This window comes from Theobroma umbraticum, unplaced genomic scaffold (assembly GCF_002168275.2).
Source record: "Theobroma umbraticum cultivar Fairchild unplaced genomic scaffold, ASM216827v3 scaffold_81.0, whole genome shotgun sequence".
In the NCBI taxonomy this organism is placed as follows: Eukaryota; Viridiplantae; Streptophyta; class Magnoliopsida; order Malvales; family Malvaceae; genus Theobroma; species Theobroma umbraticum.
The window spans coordinates 421,639-430,263 of record NW_018397268.1 but is presented as its reverse complement, the minus strand read 5'-3'; the positions used below and the strand labels follow the sequence as shown (position 1 = coordinate 430,263).

The window sequence follows — 8,625 nt, the reverse complement described above, 5'->3', positions numbered from 1 at the left end:
TAAAAAAGAAAAATCTCTATCTCTCTTTTGCTCTTAAATCAATACCCTTTTCTTCTTCTTTTTGGTTGATTTTCTGGCAGAGAAAGAGTAGTTTCTAAGTTATTTATTTATTGTCCCAAGTCTTTGCTAGTATATTTTAATGGAAATGATAAAGAGAGACAGAATATAGAGTGCGTACTAAGACAAGAGTATGTTGATTAAGGTCAACTCTAGCATGTGAGGAAGCGAAGTAAACTAGAGTTTTCTACCCTTTTCCTTACATGATTTTGATAAACAAACAAAAAAGATTAATTTAACCGTTTGATCAATAAAATAAGTTCCCATGGGAGGTGGGGTCCGTGCTCTTTTCCATCAACCAAATCTCAGACATAAATTCCTATATAGTTATGAACAAAGAAAGAAGAAAAGGGTTCCTATAGTTTGCTTTAGGAGCATGATTTTACAGCAATTTATGGTGTATATCTATTGCTGCATTGACAAAAGATAGGGAGGAGGGAGGCAGAATTTGTGGTGTAAAAGGAATTTTGCTTTCATTTTGTCATCCTAATTAAATTTCTAGTATAATTATGGAAGAATTGGATTTTGCCTCTTACAATACAGAGGACAGCTTCCATTTCATTGGCGGCCAAAAGCAGAAAGTCATGAGAATCTCAGACCATATTTTCCTTCTTTCTTATGCTTTCTTTCATTTCTCCTATGCTTTCTTTCATTTCATGTGTCTTGTCCTGTTGTTGTATTGTTATTGTTGTTTTTTCTTTTTTTTTTTAAAGAATAATATTTTCTACAAAAAAAAGTTTATAGTACAAAGTTTAGTAAATATGGCGAAAATAAATATATAAATTAAAAAACCTATCTTAATTAATAGAATCAATTATTTTGTCGTCTGATCGTCTTAATATAAAGCAATTATATAAAACTTATAAAAATTTTTGAAATAATCCTCATCAAAATCACCATTTCATCCATTGAAAACCAATTTCAACATAAATTTTTTCATCTATGATTTGAAACTTGAAAATTTTATCTTGAAAGGGAACTATACCCTAAGTTTATTGAAGAAGAGAAAAGCTTAATTAAAAAGCATTTGTTAAGATCTTGGGTTTTTTTATCATAATTCTTTACAAAATTAATATGAAAAAATTTGATCGACTAATTAGTTTGCGACAGTTGTTTTTATACTTTATTTTTTAATCTCTATGCTTTCGATTTTTTTTAAATAGACGCTCTTGTTACCTTGGCTTCCATTCCATCGGTAATGTACTTAAGCTAATTAAATAAAATTTCTATGACTTATTTAAAAAAATAATATACTTAAGCTAATTAAATTAGTAATATTCCGTATTATCAATCAATCATAAATAAATAAACTTGATGTAGCTCCACGTGCCACCGGATCTCACTTCATCTTAGCTTCTTCACGTGGGGGAGAGCTGGGGGAATTGCAAGGTAGTTCTTCACTGGTTCATGGCAAAGTACAACAAAGAAATATAATAATTTTATTTTTTGGTTTCTATTTTTTAAAAAAAAAATAATTTCAATACAACTACTTATGATTTTGTAAGTAAAATCCATCTATTTTTTAGATGATGAAGAAAAGACAAAGGCAACAACAACTGACTTCGAGATTCCTCATCTCTTAGCCTTTATTTAATTTGGAAAGCATTAATTTCCCAAGTCAACCTTTGCCAAGTTTTCTTCTGTTTATATCCCTATCAAAATCCAGCTCTTTCTTTAGTGAATTTGTTGAATTTATATATATATATATGACAATTTCTTTGTATAATTTTGAATTGAGTTTTCATATATCCATAAACATGAACAAAAGCTTAATTTCATTCTTATTGAGAAAATTATATAAAATATTTATATCGTAAACACGAAAAATATAAATGTATTTTAATTTCGATTTTTACAAATTTATACCCAGATAAGTCTTTATTAATTTTAACTTTTAGAAAGTAATTAAAGATGTAAAAAGACAAAAAGGGATTATCAATTTGCTAATAATTAGTTTACCATTGTAACTTTCTCTTTTTTCAACATAAATATGATGAAAGATGAACAAAATATCACAGCCATACTCGAGAAACAATTGACAAGTCTCCTTATAATGACAAAAATCTAATTAATTATGATAGTGATGCCTTTTTTATTTTATTTTCCTGCCAGAACAAATCTGATGTTCATCATGGGAATTAGTTTACATGTGCAAACAGGTCACATGCTCATACATATAATGTGGCCAAACATTACAAAGATTAATAATAATATAAAAGCAAAGGTCATGCATGCGGCGGCCAAATGAACAATTTAATCACTGACAGTGACAACCAATAAGCTGAATTTAGCTGTAAAACCTGATTGAATTTAGCTTCATACATGCAACTTTCTACTTTTGGTCCAGAAGAGAGATCTTATATTCGAAATTATGTACTTATAGGAAGAATAACGGATATACATATAAAATGGATTTTCAATGATTTAGGAGAGATAATAATACTATAATCATATTCGTAATATAAGAAAATCATATTGGTTTGGTCTATAATCTGTACAATTACTTATAATTATGATCATGTATGGCTGGGAGAGTCAAATTCTGAGTTGAAAACAATGAGAAAGAAATGGGAGTTAATTAGACTGACATGTACATATAAGAAGACAAACATAATCTCACTTTTGATCTATCAACCTCGATTTCCACTTCTTTATGGGGACAGGGATGAGATAGTGGGAAGAACCTGGTATATCTTTTGAGGGCTCGAGGATAATACTTCCAAAGAAAGTTTGTTTGATTTTTCAAATTACACTCCCTCTTTTCAGTTCTATCTTCTCTCTTTTTCTCTTACCCTTTTTCTTTTCTTCCCTCTCTTTCTCTTGTCTAAGTCATTGAATTAGAATATTTTTTCAGGCACTTTGCTTCAATAGACAAAATGCCAAAGTGATTGAGATGGGAGACAATCATCACCTGACTGTTGATAAAAAAGAAAAGATTCTAAGCTAGGAAGGCTGGCCAGCTCTCTCCAATGTTACTTATCATGTTCACATCACTTGACCTATCACACCACAGGTGGAAAGGCAGACAACATTTTCCAATAAACCTGAAATGAACCTGTTTTTCGGTGAAAGATATGTGGATGTAACTTTCTTTTTGGACCATCCATCTCAGTTTCAAAAATTGCAATGATTGAATGATTATGGAAATTGCAGCAGGCTTTCAAACATGTACACTCCTGACTGAATTCCAAGTTTAAAGTGTTGGAAGATGGAAACAAAATTGCCTCTTGACTCTAATTCTGGCTGATGATGTTTGGTTCTGTTCACTTCCAATTTTGTCTGCTATCTCTTAAATCACAGAAGGGTATTCTGTTTCACCATTTTCAGTCTGATGTGGTATTCTTTTGTTTGACTTCAATATCTGTTTACTCTCTCCATTTTCAGTCTAAGGTTTACTCATGTTTTACCTATCTTTCTCTTTTCCTCGGGAGGCAGGAAAAGGGGGGAAAAAGGGTAGTCTTCATTCTTCCATCCATGGTGAAATCAGATATTTGCTGTTGTACTTTTTAGTAGCCTACAACAAGGAAGAGGGGGAAGATTCATTTGGAAACCTATAGAAACACATGAGGGAAACCTTCTAAATTTCCTAGTTGGCCTGATTGACTGCCAGCCTGAGCCTACATAAAGTGACAAAAACTTCCAAACAGTTGACAATGTTATTGTTGTAAGATTGTTTTCTCAGTGCCACTTCCACGACAAAATTAAGATGAGGAATAGCTAGCAACAGTATTTCTGGTGTGATTTTTAACGTGGAAACCTTTGCCTCAGCATTGAACTTCTTTTAACTATGAAGGGTAATGATCATTTCTTCAAGGAAACCATGCTTGAATTTTTAGGTGATGTGTGTCGGTGGGTGAGAAAGGAGATTTGTTGTTTTAGGTAAGAATTAATCACAAACAGAGCTTTCACATTTTACATGGTTCTGCAACAGTTTTTTCTATTGTGTTACAGGTGTCTGTAGATAGCCCATAATCCTGGAATTTAAGTGTAGTCGTATAGATGATGTGCATCATCATTATTCTATCACTGGGATTTTCTTTCCATGATTAACAGGTCTAGTTGAAGAAAAATGATGAATCATTTAGCTTCTGGCAAGCTCCTTCAGCACCATAACTAGAATAATGAATTTTGAGACTTGGGAAAGTACCAAACTCAAGGAATGTCTAGGTCAGTGCACTGGAAGATGGGAACTGAAGATAAAGGTTGAGCAGTGAACTCTCTTGATAGCTAATCTACGTGGATCTTGAAAAGCAGATTACAGCATTTTGCAATTTAAAATGACTTTTCACCTCGTGCCCCACTCAACAAAAGCATTAAATATTACCCAAGCACAGTGGTAAAAGTCTAAGAGCAACTGCCCCACTACTCATTACTTAGCTCAACTTTGATTTAAGCTGGCATTGGCTTAGGTAAGAATCTCAAAAGAAGCTTTTTTCTTTTCGTGTGACAGTGTTTCCACTACCATTGATCAAACTGCCAATAGCTGGCAGCTGCTGCAGCCTGAGTCTTGCAATTTCTAATACAAAAACAACCAGGAAAGTATTCCCGTCCTGGTTGTTTTTCACTCAAAATGGCATTTTTCTGAAAACTAGAAGGACTCGAAGGAAACTTTGGAGAAATTGACTATTAATTGCCATGCCATAATCTCCTTCACCCAAGAATTCCTAGTATATAAGATGTTTCTGTTGATTTTGTCATGACTTTATTGCATGCGTGCAGGTCGGAACCAGCCAAACTGGCTATTGGGTTCGCGTTATGATCGTTTAGAGGCTGGCTCAGATGCTGCCACAGAGGGAGGTCGACCCAGATTTTGGACTTTAATTAGGACTTCCTTTAATTACATGGAGAGAGGTTGGCCCAGAGTTTCAACCTCCGCAATGTTTAAGCTTGGCCCAGGACGAGAGGCTGGCTGTTATAGGCCGGCCGATTGAAAGCCTAGGCTAAAGCCTAGCTGTTTTAGCACTTGGTCTGGCCTAGTGTCCGGCACCCTTTTTTGTTTCACTCATTTCCTTATTTGTCCTTCTTTGTCTCTTCTGTTACTATTAATATTAACTTACTTTTAATGACGATTCAAGCCATAAAAAACAGTTCCCTGACCAAAAAGATCGTGAATAATTAAACATGAATGTTCCTGGCCGGGAAAGTTCAAGCTTCGACCATTCTTTTTCTAATGAGCTTGAGCTCTAAAAACATGATCAAGTTGAGCCAAGCTCAAGCTTTTAACCTGTTTGTGGCCTCTGTCAATGGAAGCTAACCGAAAAGACTGACTCACAAAGGGCCCTTGTCTGTTGTGCAGGACAAATTTTTCAAGAAGAGAACAAGGAATAGTCAATCTATACACCAATATCATTGCAAATAAAAGAAATTGAACTACAAACTTTCTTAGTGTTTGTGAGATGTAAATTTGATTGCAAAAACTAGCAGATCGATCAAACTAACGTGGGATAGTGATAGTAATATTAGATATAACTGGCTCGCTCGATCCAATTCCAGGAGTAATAGATACATCATTATAATTGGGAATAGGCATGCTACCTGGAAGATTTGGCAATGGTGCCTCGAAATTAAGAACTTGAATGACTTGCCTTATTGACGGTCTTAGATTGTGGCTTGGATGGGCACACCATAATCCTACCATCACCAAGCATTCCAATTGTTTAGAATCGAATGCCATACCCAATTTCCTGTCTGCTACATCAAGAATCCTTTCATTTCCATATGATTCCCACACCCAGGGTACTAATAATAAAGCCTCAGACTCCTCAAATTTGGGTTCTATCGACCTTCTACCACTTGCAATTTCCAGTGCCACAACTCCAAAACTGTAGACATCTGATTCCTTGCTGGCCTTCCCTGAAGATAGACACTCAGGAGCCATGTAGCCCACAGTTCCTGCCAAAAGAGTATTCTTCAACCCTTTTGCATGATCAACTAGCCTAGCTAACCCGAAGTCTCCAAGTTTAGCATTGAAGCTAGAATCCAACATGATGTTGCTAGTTTTGATGTCCCTGTGTAGCACGCAATGATCTCCTTCTTCATGTAAATATAGCAATGCTGATGCCAGGTCTTTCACAATTCTATATCTCACCTCCCATGTCAACAAGCTTTTTCCTTTGAAAAGATGGGAATCTAAGCTGCCATTGGCCATGAACTCATAAACAAGCATTAGTTCCCCTCTTTCATGGCACCAACCGATGAGCTTCACTAAATTCTTGTGCCTTAATAGGCTGATTATCTTCACTTCGGATGCGTATTCCTTAATCCCTTGCTTAGATGCCCTTGAAACCTTTTTAACAGCGATGTAGGTATCCGAATGCCTCAGGTACCCTCTATAAACTGAGCCAAACCCTCCCTCTCCCAACTTATTTTCAGCGTTGAAGTTACTTGTCACTTTAGACAGTTCATTCAATGAAAACCTCCTTGGTCCCATTCCATTTCCCAACTCATCGCCAAAGAACATATCGAAAACATGATCATCAAATTCGTTTTCTCTCTTCCTTTTCCGTCTTGAAATGAACCAAGTCGTGAAACATAGGCTAAAAATCAACGCAGATGCCCCTATGCTCAACCCTATCACTAACCCTGTCCTGTTTTTGCTTACATTTGGAGGATCAACATCGGGGGACTGATTCTGAGGGCTTGGAGCACGGGACTGAATCTGAGGGCTCGGAGCGACTACTCCAATAACAGATTCAATCCCTTCAGTCGGACGCTTAGCAGCAACATTTCCAGGAGGGTAATAGTAACAAGCAATAAAAGTTCCATTATTTCTGCATCTAACTTTAGCACAACCAAGTTGAGTTGAATTAATCCAAATTACTTGAGTATAATGACCGCATACCCTGCCTGTAGCGCAAACACCAGAGTCCAAGTCATAATCCTCCTTCTCATCAAGCCAAAGTTGGACAGCATAAGTTCCTGAGAGATCACGGTTGCCCCAAGCAAGATTCTGACCCGAAGGGCCTACTGCAAGCACTAGCTGGCAATTGTCAATCTTTCCTTGAGAGTAATTCAGTGCATAGGCCTCCAATACGTTGTCCCAAGTCATGGACGGAACACCAACCTCTTTACGAGCAGCATTGTGAGCGTTTAAGAAGTCTTGGGGTAAATCTTGGGAACCAACTTGAAGGACTACCAGGGCTAGGGCGGCAAGAAAATGAAGAGTTGATGAAATCTCGAACAACTTCATACTTAGTCTTCAATGGAAGAAAAGTGATGATTGAGGAAATGGAAAACTTTTTGTACAAATTTGATTCAAGTAGCCATCAACTTGGCTGGTGCACAGTAAGTCTGTGTCCGTCAAAAGACGTGGAGAGTGGAAACCCGCAGGAACAAGCAGCCGTAGACCTCCAAACTTTGTTTCTAGAGGTGGAGATTCGTTCAAGGGCAATCCCACCGCCAATTTTTAAAAAAATATGACGCGTAAATGTGCACACAATTATTTGATAACTAATGAAAAACTCACCATTACTCCGTTCCATCTGACAAGCCAGAAAGAAAACAATGGAAAAATGGAAAAAAAATAAATAAATAAGGTAAAGAATGGTTAATCTTTTTTTTCAACACTTAAAAATATCTAAGTCTTTGATTAGGAAAGTTCTTGGAAAGTGAAATGCTAGTTGGTACATTTAGTAAGTAAATCATGTGGGCTAATGTTCTTAGTATTTCTAAAATAAAATTCACTAATATCTTTTAACTTTTTACCACAATTACATGTGAATTTACAAATTTTCAAAACAAATATTTCACCTGAACATGTAAACATCTAAACATAAAATACTTAAAATATCTTAGAGAGCACTTGCTTTCTTGGGGAGTGTCATTGGTCGAGAGTGGTTGGAAAGATTTTTCATTTTGTAAATTTTTTTTTAAAAATAAAAAAATTACAATTTATATAGTGATAATTTTTAAAATTAATAAAAAATAAAATTATTTTAAAAATATTATTATGTTACTAAATTAAAAGAAACATTGACAATTAATTAATGATAGGATCATGTATATGTCTAGTGTAAATATTTTTTTGGAATAAAATATTTACTTTAAAAATTAATTGATTTCATTTAATTATAATTAAAAATTAAAAATATTAAGGTGTTGGTGTATTTCACCCTATTTCTTAATATGAGAAACTTCTACTATGTGTAATGGACCATTTTGTGGGTGCAATGCAATCTCTTTTATCAAATTTGGCAAAGCTTACTATTTTAAATAGATAGAGGAAGGTTGGCCCATTATTTTTAAATCTGGGCTCAACGTCCTTGACATTGGGTTTGGCCCAGAGGTTCAAAAGCTGGGCTTAACTGAGATAACATTTGGGCTAGCATGTAGCTGTGCTCCATTCTTTCTTCCGTGACCGTTTTCTTTTCTGCTGTTATGTTTTCATTATTTAGATGGGTTAATGAACAAAAAGGTCTGAATTTAGCTAGATACAGCCATGGATGGAAAGTAATTACAGGCAATATCACAAGATCCTTGTAATGGAAGCAAACTGCCCAAACAGCCTAATAAATGTGATGTAGTAGCAGCTTAATCACCAGAAAAACATCTGTGCTAAGTAAATTGTAC

The 8,625-nt window shown here is 35.2% G+C and overlaps 1 pseudogene; it reads right to left on the bottom strand.

The window, feature by feature from the left end:
- Positions 1–5,225: 5,225 nt before the first annotated feature.
- Positions 5,226–7,390, bottom strand: LOC110424967 (L-type lectin-domain containing receptor kinase IX.1 pseudogene; annotated as a pseudogene).
- Positions 7,391–8,625: the final 1,235 nt, after the last annotated feature.